This window comes from Pituophis catenifer, unplaced genomic scaffold (genome assembly GCF_029215685.1).
Source record: "Pituophis catenifer annectens isolate HBS135680 unplaced genomic scaffold, rPitCat1.0.hap2 SCAF_1, whole genome shotgun sequence".
Lineage (NCBI taxonomy): Eukaryota > Metazoa > Chordata > Lepidosauria > Squamata > Colubridae > Pituophis > Pituophis catenifer.
The window spans coordinates 64,161,045-64,179,097 of NW_027256881.1; positions in this window are offsets into that span (position 1 = coordinate 64,161,045).

Genomic DNA, 18,053 nt, shown 5'->3' on the forward strand with positions numbered 1-18,053 from the left:
TGCCGAGGCTTGAGAAGGGGCTGAAAGGGAGAGTCCTTCCGTTTCTCATTGAGATACAAAGTAGCTGAATAAATATTTTTGGCTACACTTTAAAATAAAGCTCTACTTTTGTGTTTTTTCTTTTCCTGGAGATTTGATATTCATCTTGGTTGGAAAGAGGTTTTTTTTTTTCTCTGCTGCCTCTCTTTTCTTTTTAAGAAAAATAGTTTGTCTGTGTTGAAACATGGCATTAAAGTTGGACAAACAAGCAATGGGGGGGGATTCCCCCATTAACAAACTACGTGACCAAGTTTTAAAGCTCCAGTCTCAGAAAACCGATTTTAATATAATTGAATTTCTTTTGGAGGAGATTGTAAGAAGGGATGAGATTGTGAATCAGAACTTTGAAAAATTTAAGCAGGAAATTAAAGAATTAGTGCAATTAAAGTTTGATATTTTGAATCGAAAGATTATTAAAATGGCTAATGATCTTGTAGGATTTATGACTAAGTTGGATGAAAATACTAACTTATTAGAGTCTAAAGTGGAAGAAATTGAGGACAATTTGGATAATAAAATACAAAAAATTGAAAATGATTTGACAAATACTCAAGACAATAGCTCAGAAGAAAAATCTAAAATGGAGGTTGAACAAAAGTCTTGTAATGTAGAAAATTTACAACAACGGATTGAAAGAGAGGTCTTAATGATGCATTATAATTTTACAGAATATGCGATCAGACTCAGAGGTTTACAGGAAAATAACAGAGATGATTTAAGGAAAATATCTTCTGAAATTCTGGCTGGGATTTTAAAGGTTCAACCTGGGGAAGTGTTTTGTAGGATTGATAGAGTGTACAGAATAAACTCCTGGATTGCAAAGCAAAGGCAATTGCCTAGAGATGTGGTGATTTATTTTACAGACAAGGAAATTAGGAATAAAATTGTGCAAAATTCCTTCAATTCTACTTTGCAATTGTATGGAAGGAAGATATGGATCTACAAAGAGCTTCCCCCTAAGATGTTAATGGAAAGGAAGAAATTTGGTTTTCTGGTGACTGAGTTAAAATACAGAAATATTCCATTTAGGTGGAATGCCCCAGTTAGCATAATATTGAGATATCAAGGAGAAAGATACCAATTAGATACTGTTGAAAAAGCGGAAGAATTTTATCAAAAAATTTTGAAAATGAACTTAACATCTATAGGCACAATACAGGATAAGCAGAAGGAGTTGGAAATAAAGGGAAAACATCGAATTACAGAGGTTGTGGTAGACAAACTGTCTTTGGATTCTCTTGATACTCCAGCTGGATTATCTACAAATATGAGAGAAGCGGCATCTGATTTCAACGTGATGATCCAACAAGATCAGTTTATAAAGCAGAATGAAAACCGATCAGTTGATATACAACTTGTAGAAAGGAAAACAGGATGGAAATCAAACCCACAAAAAGAAAAGAAAAAAAGAAATAGGTCTCATAAAAACAGAAATTTCTAAACTAAGCAACGGTGAAGCCAGTGATTTAAAAAAAAAAAATGAATGAATATGTGAAAAGATAGTGGAGGCGAAGTATTGGTTAATATCATCCTGAGGACAGTGACAGACCTCTGCAATGCCGTAATTTTGGGATGTGAAAAGAGCCTTAATCTGTTGGATTTGAATTATCTATTTTGGATTTCTTTTCTTGTACTGATAAATATATTATAATTATTCTGAGCTACAAGGCAAGAGAGTTACGTTGGGGCATGCAGAAGATCTGGTTGTTACCCATTACGATGATGGGAATTAATAATCCTGATGAAAGCCACAATTACAACTATATGGAATACAATTATAATGTCACTCGGGTGGTTGTTTTTATTTTTATATATATATGAGGATATTCATTACTGATGGGGGCAGATGAAGACTGAAGACTTTGAACAAACTGTTGCACCAGGATGCTATGTTACCCAATTATGGATGGGGGACTCAACAATCTAGTGGAAAGACATCAAAGAAGATATTATATGGATTATAAATTTAAAGTTATTGTCTTTTTTTTTTAAATAACGGAATATATGTATATATATATATATATTAGTAGAGTGGGCAGATATTAAGAATTGAATTGTTGTGTATGGTAATTTTGTAGGAAAGTGGGTGGAAATATGTTAGTCTACTGATGGATTAGCTTAAGAAAAGGGATGTTTAAGTGATATATTTAGGGTAGTGGAGGAAATGGACAGAGTTGAATAAATGTTAAATTAGGACTTATGTGGAAGGCTGCTTTGAAATGTTATATTAATATACACAAAGAATAAATGTTAAAGTAGGATTTATTATATAGTCTTAAAGTGGAAGGTTGTTTTGAAATGTTGTAACAATACATAGATATAAGTTTTGGGGAGGACAAAAAGGGTAGATTATTGCTAAATTGGGGGTTATAATAATATTATACTAAACTAGAAGTTATCATACAATGTTATAGCAGACTGCTTTTTTTTTTTTTTTGAAATGTATGGTAAAAGGGGAAAGTAACAATATTAATAATATTTTTAGTAAGTAAGGGTCAGTATATAGAGGAGAGAGTAAGGCGATGGTAAAATATTATGTAATCTGTTATGAATTAGGTTTTTGGTGTGAAGAAGTCACGGGGGGATGGGTGGCGAGGGGGGGTTAGGGAGGAGGGGGGGAAGGAAAAAAGGGGAAAAATTTGTATTTGAAAACTTTTTCAATAAAAAAAAAAAAAAAGAACCTGCTGGATTTCACCCCTGGATACTAGGCATCTAAATAAATTGGAATATGGCAGGCCTTATTTGTTTGTTTGTTTGTTTGCTAATTCATTCATTCACTCATTCAATTTAATTGTTATCAATGCTTCGCTGAGTGAGGGCCACTTCCCTGCTGCCTTGAAAGAGGCGGTGGTGAGGCCTCTCCTCAAGAAACCGTCCCTGGATCTAGCAATATTGGTCAACTACCGTCCTGTCTCCAACCTTCGCTTCATGACGAAGGTTGTGGAGAGTGTGGTTGTGCGACAGTTCCCATAATTCCTGGAGGAAACATCTTATCTAGATCTGTTCCAGTCGGGTTTCAGGTCTGGGCACAGCACGGAAACGGCATTGGTCGCGTTGGTTGATGATCTCTGGAGGGCTCGGGACAGGGGTTGCTCCTCTGTTCTGGTCCTGTTAGATCTCTCAGCGGCTTTTGATACCATCGACCATGGTATCATGCTGCACCGGCTGGAAGAGTTGGGGGTGGGAGGCACCGTGTTGCGGTGGTTCTCCTCCTTTCTCTCCGACCGGTTGCAGTTCGTGTTGGCAGGGGGGCAGAGGTCGACCTTGAGGCCTCTCGTCTGTGGAGTGCCACAGGGATCGGTCCTCTCGCCCCTTCTGTTCAACATTTATGTGAAGCCGCTGGGTGAGATCATCCGTGGCTTCGGGGTGAGATACCACCAGTACATCTCCACCCCAGGCCACCCCAATCATGCCCTTGAAGTGATGTCCCAGTGCCTGGAAGCTGTGCGGATCTGGATGGGGAGGAACAGGCTCAAACTCAACCCTTCCAAGACTGAGTGGCTGTGGCTCCCGGCATCCCGATATAGTCAGTTGACTCCATCACTGACTATTGGGGGCGAGTCTTTGGCCCCCACAGAAAGGGCTCGCAATCTGGGAGTCCTCCTGGATATGCAGCTGTCCTTGGAGGAACATCTGACAGCTGTAACCAGGGGGACCTTTTGTCAGGTTCACCTGATTCGCCAGTTGCGGCCCTTTCTTGATCAGGATTCCCTGTGCACAGTCACTCATGCCCTCGTCACCTCTCGCCTTGACTACTGCAACACTCTCTACATGGGGCTCCCCTTGAAGAGCACCTGGAGGCTCCAATTGGTCCAGAATGCAGAAGCGTGGGTAGTGACGGGAGCAACATGGCGCTCCCATGTAACACTGCTCCTGCGCGAGCTGCACTGGCTCCCAGTGGTCTTCCGGGTGCGCTTCAAGGTGTTGGTTATCATCTTTAAAGTGCTCCATGGCATCGGGCCTAGTTATCTTTGAGACCGCCTGCTGCTACCGACGACCTCCCATCGTCCCGTGTGCTCCCACAGAGAGGGCCTCCTCAGGGTGCCATCAGCCAATCAATGTAGGCTGGTGACCCCCAGGGGGAGGGCCTTCTCTGTGGGGGCACCTACCCTCTGGAATCAGTTGCCCCCAGAGATAAGGAGAATCCAAGACCTTAGTGCCTTCCGCCGTGCCCTTAAAACTAATTTTTTCCAGCAAGCTGGGCTGGTTTAAGAAGAAATTTTAAATGTTTTAATTGGTTTGTATTTTTAATATTGGGCCAAATTTATATATATATTAATTGTTTTTTAATATTTGTATTCCATGTTTTTTTAATTCTGGCTGTACACCACCCTGAGTCCTCAGGGAAAAGGGTGGTATTTAAATTTAAAAATAAAAAATAAAAAAATAAATAATTCACCACCCAGCTCACCTAAGAGCAAGGGTGTCAAACTCACATTGCCGTCATTTTTTCCCTTTGCAGAGCTGGGGTGGGTGTGGCCTGAGCCACGACACATCCGGCCTATAGGTCGCCAGTTTGATGCCCCTGCCTAAGAGGCATACTTAATTAAAGCAACAACACCAGTTAAAAGAAAAAGAAAATAAAACCAATTAAACCATTAATTAAAACAATACAGTTAATTTGCAGAAGAGTACATTACTAGCAATGCAACCAACCAGCAAGCTTGATAGCACCACTGGACTCCCTGGCATGATAACAAACCATCTCTTAAAAGCCTTCTAGAAAGCCTGAAGTATCAGGCCTAATCTAACCTCTAATCTGGTCAATATTTTACATATGGAAGAAGGAGCCTTATTGACCAGAGTCTTTTGCATCAAAGCAGCATTTTGGACCTGCCAGGCTTACCTGTTGTGCAAATACAGACAAAAACTATTTTCATAGTCTTCCAGACCAAATGTGTTTTAATTGTGCTTACTATTCAAAATATGTAAACACACATTTAAACTTAAGTACATGCAGTTCTGTTTCCCTTTATTATTCATAAAATAAATAGCCTTTTCTCAGCAATCTATATTTAAATCAGCTGAGTAAATAAAATAGTAGGGCTGGCTCTGGCTTTCAGGAAATTTGTAATAAATTATCTGGCCCTCTTTTTGCCAACAGATTAATATAGTGGCAGAGTTGGCAGCGGTGGCCCACAGGAGATACAAAGAATCCCATGAAAATTGTTTTAGGAACGCAGGAAACAGAGAGGACTCTATAGAAAATTAGAATGGCAGCCAGCACAAGGAGAAGGACTCAGCTTTTAAATTTCCCACAATCCTCTATTATTGTGAAAAAGTGAAACATTGGTTCCATCTGCCTGGCACTCATTAAAGCTGTGGAAGCAGGCCTTGGGAATGAAACTTGTACCAAAGTCTTGGCAGATACCAAACATGTTGTGGTAATGGATGAGCATTGCTGACCAAACATTCATTAGCATTGTAATCCTGGATGATTGATGGTTGCAAGGAAGGCTAAGTAATGAAGGAATTTGGTAAAGACTGCCCAGAAATTTTCCCACAGCCACACATGAAACTAGTCACTTCAAGAATCGCTGGGACAGTGTATAAATTTAATAAAGAAAATAAGCTATATATGTTTTTAAAAATATATTTATTGAGAAAACCTTTCCAGAATATAGATGGACTTCCCATTCAGACAAAAATGTGGGTGGGTGTTTTTTTATTATTATTTTTTTTTTACAGGGATGACTGCTAAAATAAGATCTGGAGACCACCCTGTTGGAGAAGTGGTGATAACAAGAAGTGTGTTTTATTTGAAGTACCAGCTAGGAAACCAGTTTGAATCTGTTCAGTATGCTAGCCAAGATGAAAAGCAATAAAAAAAAATACTAGCCTGAAGTACCTGACGACAGATGCTCTACTGTTTTCAGGACTTTTCCTGGTGAGATTGAATCATGACAGGTCCATTAAACAACTCTTCAAACGTAAGAATCAACTCTTGCCTCTTGAGATTTCCAACAGCTGTGATTTAAGTGTGGCGTAACATAAATATTTCCTGAGGTGAGTATTCAAACCTTGTCCATGTGGGTTCGGTTTACAAAACACTGTTGATCCTGGGCTTTTCTCCAAAAAGAAAAAAGAAAAAAGGATAAAGGAACTCAATTTTTGTGCCTCAGAAACAGAGTAATTGGGGTGATCCATAAATATGAAAACAAATCAAATACAAAATACAGAGCTGAAAAACTGACATTCAACGCTCACATATTTTCTAATCTCTTAGTACTGATTCATCTCTCTCACCAATAACCTGTCTAACAAATTCTGTACTTTATCTCATTTCCATCCATATTCACTCACAATCACTAATCATTATTTCCAGAACAAATAGATAAATCTATCTCGGGGATGTCAAACTCAATTTCATTGAGGGCTGAATCAGGGTTATGTTTGATCTTGTGTGGGGGTAGGGTTGGCCTGGGTGGATTGGTTACTTGTGTCCGGGGCACCTGTGGTGGCCAAGTGCTAAGGCAGGCCTTCCCTCAGACCCTCCTCCACTCTCATTATAATCTCCCTTCCTTCTTTCCTTCCTTCCTTCCTTCCTTCCTTCCTTCCTTCCTTTCTTTCTTTCTTTTTCCTTCTCTCTTCCTTTTCTTTTCTTCTTCCTTCCCGTCTTTCTTTATTTTTCCTTCCTTGCTCTCTTCCCATCTTTCTTTCATTGTCTTTGTCTTTCCTCTTTCCCTTTCCTGTCCCTTCTTGCATGCTTAAATGCAAAAAGGGAAACATTTCTCCTTTTGTTTTGTTTTTAGTTTGTTTTGCTAACCCTCTGCCAGTGAAAACGGAGCCCTCTACCAGCGAAAATGGAGCTTGGGAGGGCCTCCATAAATTAGTAGCAACTGTGTTACTCATTTAACAACTGTAGTGATTCACTTAACAAACATGGCAAGAAAAGTCGCCAACTGGGACAAATCTCATTCCTGAGCTCCATTTTCTCTAGCAGAGGCCCCGTAGGCCGGTCCTTTGCTGTTTCCAGGGCAGCCCCACAGGCCAGATCTAAGCACCACAGGGGCCTGATCCAGCCCACGTGCCTTGAGTTTGACACCCCTGGTCTATCTATATCAGTGCTTTTCACCTTTTTCATAGATTGTATCACTTTTTTCATAGATTGTACCAATATTTGAGTACCACCTAGCAAGGTGTCAAAAACTTGATGACCAAAAAAAAAGAAAAAAAGTGATAAAGTACAGGTAGTCCTGGACTTACAACAGTTCACTTAGTGACTGTTTGAAGTTACAACGGCACTAAAAAAAGTGACTTATGAGCATTTTTCACACTTATGACCATTGCAGCATCCCCAGGGTCATGTGATTTACACTTGCATGCTTGGCAACTGATTCATATTTATGACTGTTGCTGTATCCCAAGGTCATGTGATCCCCTTTTGCAACCTTCTGACAAGCAAAGTCAATGGGGAAACCAGATTCACTTAACAAACATGTTACTAATTTAACAACTGCAGTGATTCACTTAACAAAAGTGGCAAGAAAAGACGTAAACTGGGACAAAACTCATTTTACAATTTTTTTACTTAGCAACATAAATTTTGGGCTCAGTTGTGGTCATAGGTTGAGGACTATCTGTACACCCACTTACCACATTTTTAATGGGAAACTTGTGCCTGTTTCTCTGACATTAATCTTTGCACTGTTCTATCCCCTTCTCTCCCTCTGCTTGTCTCAAAGAAGCTTCTCCTCTACTCCATCTCTCTTTTCCTGTTGCCTTTTTATTCTCTCCCTTTCCCCTCAAAACTTCCTTCTTTTATATCCTCTCCTCTCCTCTCTCCCTGTGGGAGACTCAGCTGAAGCAACACGGCAGCTTCAGCTGAGTCTCCCACAGGCCTGTGTGGCACTGCCATTGCTTCAGTTCATCCTCCCACAACACTTTTACACTATTTTTACACTTTTTTTTTACACTGCTTTTCAACCCGTTGTAGCATATCACCTGCCTGGAGCCAAAGTACCACCAGTGGTACGCGTACCATGGCTGTGAAAAGCACTGATCTATATCTATCTATCTATCTATCTATCTATCTATCTATCTATCTATCTATCTATCTATCTATCTATCTACCTATATAATCTATTCTGGTATATATAGAGATAAAACAAATATGTATGTATAGATTGAATATTTGTGCACACTTTCTCTTATCAATTCACAACCAGGAAGGCTGAAATTCATGTAATGTCTTAGTGCAGACTTCCTTGAGATGTCTATGAATGATGGGAATTGTAGAACAACACAGTTTGAGGAAGAACATCATGGAGTGATCCTTGATGTTTCAGACAAGGCAGGCACCATTTCATTGATTCTACTTTTATCTGGCATACAGTCTCAACTAATTGGGCTCATGTGCCAATATTGATTGATTGACTTTCTGATTGATTGATTGATTGATTGATTAACATACTGAGGGACAATTACTTTGATACTTTTAAACCTGCCCTCTGAAAAGACATTGTGGCAATATCTCTGTGAAAACCAGAATTTGTCTAGGAAATTTCAGTCACCTCAACTATTGAGTAATGTGACAGGGAGCAATGGATAGAACTGCTAGAACCTGTGCTCTGTTCTTTGGCAATAAGCCACCATTTTAAGGCCTTTCTAGGAATAGAAAGTCTCTGTGTGAATAGAGTTGATTGTAGATGAACCTTTTGTCCTTCAGCTATATTTGGTATAGATATTGAAGTAATTTCTAAATAGGTGTCTCTATGTGTAATGAAATATAAAAGTGCACTACATACCTATAAAACTCTTTTTCATATATATATTGTGAATTGTAAAAGTGACAGAATAATTTTTAAAAATTAACATTTTAAATGTTATTGTTTACAGGGTAACCATTTTTCAAGCTTCATATTTTGACAATAAATCTTATACTTACAGGTCTGCAAAGAGACATCTTTTAAAATAACATTTATGGCAATACTTTGGAAACATAACATTTTAGTTAACAAATTAGAAATGAATTCTAAGGCATCTTTTTTCAGTCTTGATATTTTTCATTAACTTGCAATGGCAATAATATGTTTAGTAACTCACTGAAAGTTTAAAGTAAACTATTTCTGCCTTTTTTCCCCCTTGAGGGAATATTTTAAAAATATTCTTATTTGTTTGTTCTATGTCTTTCCACAAAACATCAGAAGAACCAGCATCATGAGAGCAAGGATTTGCAGAAATTGTTACTGAAGAAAAAGGTTCTTGCCAAAGATATATTTTGAGACTTACAGGTTTGAATGTAACCTTGCAAGGTACTACGGAAAAAAAGCACCACAGGAATATTAGCTCTATTGTTATTGTAAGGTTACATAAACAGAATCTTGCACATCTAAAAGTACCCCCTCCATCCCACATTTTTCCTCTCCTCCAAACTAGGGATGGTCCTTTATGAGACACTTTAATCACCTTTCTCCTTCAGACTTAAAATTCATTTAACAGACCATTGCTAGGCTACCGCATTTCCTCCTCTTTCCAAAAGTTATTCTCAAATACCTTTACAGTACATGACAAACAGTTCTGGGCTGATCTGGAATATCATGATCTAAAAGAGCCAGAATAAAAGCATTAAGGTATCCTTAGAATAGAATAGAATAGAATAGAATAGAATAGAATAGAATAGAATAGAATGGAATGGAATGGAATGGAATGGAATGGAATGGAATGGAATGGAATGGAATAGAATAGAATAGAATAGAATAGAATAGAATAGAATAGAATAGAATAGAATAGAATAGAATAGAATAGAATAGAATAGAATTTTTTATTGGCCAAGTGTGATTGGACACATAAGGAATTTGTCTTGGTGCATATGCTCTCAGTGTACATAAAAGAAAAGATACATTCATCAAGAATCATAAGGTACAACATTTAATGATAGTCATAGGGTACAAATAAGCAATCAGGAAACAATATCAATATAAATCGTAAAGATACAAGCAACAAAGTTACAGTCATACAGTCATAAGTGGAAAGAGATGGGTGATGGGACGATGAGAAGATTAATGGCAGTGCAGACTTAGTAAATAGTTTGACAGCGTTGAGGGAATTATTTGTTTAGCAGAGTGATGGCGTTTGGGGAAAAACTGTTCTTGTGTCTAGTTGTTCTGGTGTGCAGTGCTCTATAGCGTTGTTTTGAGGGTAGGAGTTGAAACAGTTTATGTCCAGGATGTGAGGGGTCTGTAAATATTTTCACAGCCCTCTTTTTGACTCGTGCAGTATACAGGTCCTCAATGGAAGGCAGGTTGGTAGCAATTGTTTTTATCCTCTGAAGTCTGTGTCTGTCTTGTTGGGTTGCAGAACCAAACCAGACAGTTATAGAGGTGCAGATGACAGACAGAGCATTCCATTTCCAGAACTGTCAGCTTTGCATTCAACTATTTCCCTGTCTTATAGATTCAGTAGTGTATATAGGACTGGAGGCTTTTTGTCAAAGCAATAAAAGAAATTTGCACAATGCCAATGAAAGCTCTGACCCTTTCATAGGTACATGCAATGTCACAATCCCTAGAAAAGGAATGGAGCTTGCATTGCAATAATTGCTTTTGTTATTTGTGCCTTTTGACATACCCCCACCACATCACCCATGAACAGCTTTGAATAAACAGGGTCTGTCCTTTGAATTATTTTCCTTGGCATTTAGACTATATTCTTGCTATGTCCTGATGGTAAAGAATTCAGTATATTAATAGCACTTACCCGAACATTTCCTGATTTTAATAATTTCACATAGATATTGAAAAGCACTGGAGCTCTGAGAAGACCAATACTACTGTAGCTCCCATTCTAAGGCTAAATTTTTCCAAGTGGCATTATCTGAAATCCACTCAAGATATAGGAAAGGAACCATTGAAAAATAGCTACTTTTATTCCCAAACCTTGCAGATGATTTAGAAAGATACCATAATCATTAATATCAAAAGCCACTGAAGCATCAAGAACTGACAGAATTGCACTCCAATAAATTGGATTGCACAAAGCTTCAAAGAGGTTCAAAGAAGCTTTGAGAACAAAGTCCCTTGAAGCTACCTCATAACTTTAACACAGATTGTTGCTTCTAGGAGCAAATAAGCAACTATGAGGCTTCATATTGCTTTGCCTCTTGCAAAGAATCTTCTGTAGTGAGTGCTGTGAGAGAAGAGTGAAGCTTTTCCAAGTTAGATGGGTCTAGGAAATGCTGTTGAATTCCTACAGGAAATGACAAGGGTTGGAGCATGTACATTGAAGATATTCCAGTTTGGTTGTTTTTGGCATTTGTCATAGGCAATCCCTTACAAAAGACATAAAATCTACACAGCTAGGAGTGCCTTCATTGCGAGCCAAAGGTCTTCTAGGTTCCACAGCTTCAGCAAATGTGTAGAATTTGCCCCTTGGAAACACTTCAATACTAACCTGAAACAGTTGGAATTGACACACATTGTTTAGTGGAAGCAAATTACAATTCTTCTTCACTTCCAATGAAGAAAATCATGTTCATCTCTACAGCTTAAATTTCTCCTTTGAAACAAATTGAAATTGCTTTGCCCGGGCCTGGAGGTTATGGAGGTCCTAAGATGTAAAGGGCTGTGAGAACAATCCTGAGGAAAAAGAGGAAGAACCATAGCCAAGACAATGGTCAGATAAAAGAGATTTCAATCCAAAACAAGAAAGGAATTTGAGAAAATATGTCACTGGATCCTCCCTTGTTAGAATAGAATAGAATATAGAATGGAATGGAATGGAATGGAATGGAATAGAATAGAATAGAATAGAATAGAATAGAATAGAATAGAATAGAATAGAATAGAATAGAATAGAATAGAATAGAATAGAATAGAATACTTTATTGGCCAAGTGTGATTGGACACACGAGGAATTTGTCTTGGTGTATATGCTCTCAGTGTACATAAAAGAAAAGATACATTTGTCAAGAATCATAAGGTACAACACTTAATGATAGTCATAGGGTACAAATAAGCAATCAAATCATATTAGGAAACAGTCAAAATAAATCGTAAGGATAGCAGCAACAAGGTTACAGTCATGCAGTCATAAGTGGGAGGAGATGGGTGATAGGAACAATGACAAGATTAATAGTAGTGCAGACTTTTCTTTTTAAGGTAAAGGTAGGAAAGGGAGAAGCACATTCAGAATTGCAAGATTTTGTAATCCTATAATAAAAATACTTTTGGTATTCATGACTTTGGTGTTGAAGTCCGGTCTATCACAAAGATCTGACATATCCTATTACCCAGTTTGAAATGGTTCAAGGTGGATTTTTAGGAGTGCCTAAAAATGAAAAGCCACCATTTTTCACTCAGTTTCTCAGACCACTGAAAGCTAAAGATTGACTTACAATTGCCTACCCATTGAGGAATCCAATGTCAATGTGAAGGAATGCAATAATTGTCCTTTTAAACTGGCTGGTTACTTCTTTCTTTCATAGAAGAAACATTTATGATAAATGTTAAGCTAACTTAACTAAATGTTAATAAAGCACCTTTATTAAGATGGTAGAACATCACAAAAGAGTTTATCCATTGACAATTTTTGATGTTATTTCCAAAAGAGACAAACTGTCAATTAATTCAGGGAAGAGGTTTTTTTTAACAGTTTTAGATGTTTTTATAAATTGCACTTAAGTGGTATTAAGTTAAGTTGCATTTTTTTTGCATTAATTCTCTTTGCCTGATTATTTGGAAGCTTTTCCCATCCTGCTCACATTGCTTTAAGAAAAATAACAGGAAGAATGTTTCAAAAGCATAGAATTAGTGGGATTATCCAGTGGAAATGTTATATGTTCTTTAAAGAATCTACTATCCCTGATCACTTCATTCCACTCAGCTAATAATGATGCAGCTCTAGGCATTTGATGTTTTTTGGTTGAAACTTTAGTTTTCTAAGCTTTAAGGGCATCTCTTGTTTAAATGCTGAAGCATATAATTAAATCAATCATGCTATCTCTGAATTTTTTAATCAGATTGGGAATGATTCATAAACTCTTGTGACTTCATCATGTGTGTGTGTGTGTGTGTGTGTGTGTGTGTGTGTGTGTGTTTGTTTTCGTAGATTTTCATGGGTAGAGGTATGCAAGTTTTGGTGTATTCAGGTCTTTTCCCATGTAAGATTGAGAGTATCTTGGCAACGTTTCGATGAGGTCCCACTCGTCATCTTCAGGCTGGTGTCTTCGGCTTTGTGCATGTGTGAGCAAAGCATGATCGGAGATGCTGTCTCTCTATAAATACTGGTGGGGAGGTGGGGAGTGCTGGCTTTGTTGTTGTAAGCGGGTTGTTTGGCTGTGTTGTTACATCTTGATTAGTTTATGGAGTTGATGTTTGCAGATTAATAGGGGGATAGGATAGGGGAGGCTTCTGTGGGGCAAAGCTGAGGGAGAGAAGGGGATAGGATAGGGGAGGCTTATTTATTTATTTATTTATTTATTTATTTATTTATTTATTTATTTATTTATTTATTTATTAGTTTAATTTATATGCTGCCCTTCTCCGAAGACTCAGGGCAGCTTATAATGCACTTATAGCAATAGCCTTCATTCTTTTGTATATACCTGCTTATTAGGGCTTTTGGCCCCCCCATAAGCGGTGTTTCTACAAAGTCAGCTTATTGCCCCCACAATCCGGGTCCTCAATTTACCTACCTCAGAAGGATGGAAGGCTGTCAACCTTGAGCCTGGTGAGATTTGAACTTGCACTAATTGCAGGCAGCTGGCAACTAAGTGCTACATAACAGCACTTAGTCCACTGCACTACCAAGGCTCTGTGGAGCAAGCCTGAGGGAGAGAAGGGGAGAGGCTGATCGTACCTACTCATTAATTTTCAAGCTGTAAGTGTCGATTTATCCAGCCTGATCACATAGTTTTGTAGCGAAGCACAGTTATCCAGCTAGTTATCATATAATTGTTCTTTCAACTTCCATTTTTTGTAATGTCTTTAGGATAGCATTGAAGATATAGCTGAAGATTAAAGTCTGTGAAATTGCCAGTCATATATCTGACATACACTATTAGCAAGGTGTTCCCAGAAGGAAAAAAAATCAGTGCAAAATCTGAAACAATAGATTATATGTTCTATAGTGCATTTATACTGCTTATTATTCAGAGCACATTTTTCTTACAATGTACTTTGAAAGCAATATATTTCCATAAATTGATACTGAAATTTCTTGGTTGGAATTTTTGTTAGCACCTTGAGACACTGCTTGTAACAAAACATTAATTCTGCAAGAGAAGTAGTAGATAGCTTTTCTTACATCTTGATGGGCATACCATCTGTATCTGGAAGAAACAATAACTGCTTTTGGGGTTATACTAGCAGCTGACATCTATATCATAATGTACCTGTAGTTATCTGTATAATAATGCACAGACATACAGTAGCCAGGAATAATAAAGTGATACTGATCTGACCTTAACCATGGAATAATATGGCTAAGTGATAAGTTGCTAAACCATTCCCAAATAATCTCAGATGTATTGCATTCATCAGTTTGAAAAATAGATATCTATAAAGAAAAAGAATAGAAAGATGAAAAACGCAGGTCACAAAGGACCGTGCAAAGGTACTTAATAACTATATTGGATGTTGCTTCTGTGGCCTTACAGAAAGAGATTATTTTTCCAGCTAAATGACTTCATCATGATTCAAACCACATATGGGAAAAAGAATAATATTCTTTGATAGTCACATACATTGCCTTCAGCTAGAGCACAATTTCCAAAACAAATATGCCCATGATGGGATATTTGGAACAGTTCATGATCAGAACAGCCTCCACCCAAATTGTGAAACCTGAAATGGGCTCCTTCTAAAACTTTGGGGCTGCCTTGGAACTTTGGTTGATGTTTTTGATTTTAGATGCCCGATTTTCCATATTTTGCACAGGTTCTATAATCTCAAAGCAAGAGACAGTGGAAACAAGAGGCAAGTGCAAGTTCTGTGACTGACAACTTTTATGTCCCATCAGAAGAAAATGTCATTAGTGTTTTCCAACTACACACTGATTTTGAAAGGGCATTGGAGAAACATTTCAGAAGCTATTCTTGACTTATGTGACTATCGGTCTAGGTCAATAATGTTTACAATCTCTTTGGGTTTAAAAGCAGCTTTAAAACCATCTCTAAGTGGGAAATGATGTTTATCCAGTGTATATTCTGAAGCAAGCTTTGTCCTATCTCGTTTGTTGGATATGATGATTGGTAGAGTTTGTAATCAGTCATGTATAAAATGTATATGCTGAAAAGACAATGTTACCAAAAAAAATTGTAAAACAAAATTATTGTCTTCAGTGAAGACAATAAAATCAATAATCCTGAAATTTACCACTCCAATTACTGACAGCACATTTGGAGGAGCATATTCCAAAAGAAAGTATTTCATGCAGTTGGATAACTTTTTTCTGTTTTCATGTATGTATGTATGTATACATGTATTTTTATTTTAAATTAATGTGGCAGAAAAAATATGAGTATCAGTGGTAAAGAATATGTCTATTAGTGATTAGTTGATAACTCAACATGGTGAAAAATTAAATGAATCAACTATACATGGATATTTTATGCATCAGCAAATTGTAATGGATTAGATTTGGATACTTTCAATTAGAGGTTCATTCTATTTACTACACAAACCAAAGAAGAAATGGGTTTGTTTTCATAGTCAGTAAGGATAATAACAAGGATAATACTTAGGTACAAGGTAATCAATGACTGAGTAACAATTACACTTCATGGACAATTTGTTAATATAACAATTATCAAAGATATGCCCCAAGGAGGAAGAAGAGGATGTTGATGAGTGTTGTAGTCAAATTGGAATCAACCAAACATGCAAGTGAGATGAACAGCTTGTGATTGGAGATAGGAATGTTAAAGTTGAAGATATTAAAAAGAAAAATGTAGTTGAACTGTAAGGCCCAAGAAAGCAAAATGAAGGAGAATGACTTGTCCATTTCTGCAAAATCAATGATTTTTACATTGCTAATCATCATTCCAGCCATTGTCTAGCCGCTGCAGGATGAAAACCTCTTCTGCATGTTTCCAACCAATACGGTCTTGAGCTTTCCTTTGCCAGTTGGGCCCGCAATACTTGCTGATGTTGCTGCCCCATCTTGTTTTAGGTCTCTTTTGTGGATGTTTTTTTATCAAGTGGAATCCATTTTTTGAATCCCTTAGTCCACTGACCATCAGTTCTTCTTGCTATGTGACCAGACCATTTCCATTTCAATTCTTTTAGTCTTTTGATGGCATCGCATATTTTGTTGCTGAGGAACTGCAGAATGGATTTAAAGAAGTTGTTAAGAATGTCATGGATAAGAAAAAAGAAAAAGAAAAGATGACAGAAGAAATGTTAATTTCCAAGAAGACAAGAGAAGCCAATACCAGGAAAGACAAAGGTTTTGGAAATGAAGAAAGTTGTCAGAAGAGATGAGAAGTGATGTTACATCTCCACCCCGGATCACCCCAACGATGCCCTTGAAGTGATGTCCCGGTGCCTGGAGGCGGTACGGATCTGGATGGGGAGGAACAGGCTCAGGCTCAACCCATCCAAGACCGAGTGGCTATGGTTTCCGACGTCCCAATATAGTCAGTTGACGCCATCTCTGACTATTGGGGGCGAATCACTGGCCCCCACGGAGAGGGCTCGCAACTTGGGCGTCCTCCTGGATTCACGGCTGTCTTTAGAAGAGCACTTGACGGTCGTGACCGGGAGGATTTTCTATCAGGTTCGCCTGATTCGCCAGTTGCGTCCCTTTCTGGATCGGGACTCGTTACGCACAGTCACTCATGCCCTCGTCACCTCCCGCCTGGACTATTGTAATGCTCTCTACATGGGGCTCCCCTTGAGGAGCACCCAGAGGCTCCAACTGGCGCAGAGTGCGGCCGCATGGGTGGTAATGGGAGCGTCATGGCGCTCCCATGTGACACCTCTCCTGCGCGAGCTGCACTGGCTCCCGGTGGTCTTCTGGGTGCGCTTCAAGGTTTTGGTTACCACCTTTAAAGCGCTCCATGGCTTAGGACCTGGTTATTTACGGGACCGCCTACTACCACCAATAGCCTCCCACCGGCCAGTACGCTCTCATAGAGAGGGACTCCTCCGGGTGCCGTCAGCCAAACAATGTCGGCTGGCGACCCCTAGGGGGAGAGCCTTCTCTGTGGGGGCACCTACCATCTGGAATGAGCTCCCCCCAGAGATACGGAGGATCCCGGATCTGCGCACCTTCCGCCGCGCTGTGAAGACTCTTTTATTCCATCAAGCAGGCTTGGCCTAATCTCCTCCCTCTTTTAATATATAAATTTTAAATCTGTTCTTAAATTATTGGGGTGTTTTAATTTGTCTGGGCCAAAAAATGATTTAATTCGATTTTAACTGGTTTTTTAAATTTTTGTATTTATGTATCTTATTGCTTGGCTGTTCACCGCCCTGAGTCCTTCGGGAGTAGGGCGGTATACAAATCAAATAAATAAATAAATAAATAAAAATAAATAAACATCTGTAAAGACCTCCAAAACGGAAGCAGACACAGAAAATCAAGTAAAGATTTCCTAAAGATCTCTAAACTCTGAAGGAAACTCCAACCTTAAGTTGATATGCTAAAGATTGCCAATGGACGAATAGTAGCCAATTCCAACAAGGTAAAAGAAAAGTGGATGGATTTCACTGAGAATCTGTCTAGTAGGGTGACAATCTTCAAGATACCTTAAAAGATATTCCCAATTTACAAGACTCTCTAAGATAACTTCAGTCTTAACCGAGTTGGAAGGCTACAGGTATTGATGGGATATCCACAGAAATATAGTAAGGAATACAAGAAGAAACTATAAAGGTTCTAATCAAACTATGCCATCTGAAGAATGACACATGAGCCAACAGATTGGAAGAGATCAGTTTTCCAATATCAGAGAAAGGATATTTAACAGAGTGTGGTGGATAGTTTCTGTCTTTCAAACCAACTGTCAACAAAAGGAATCAGCAGTGAAGAAATATATCACAGACTCACACTTGGTAGAGCAACAGTGAAAA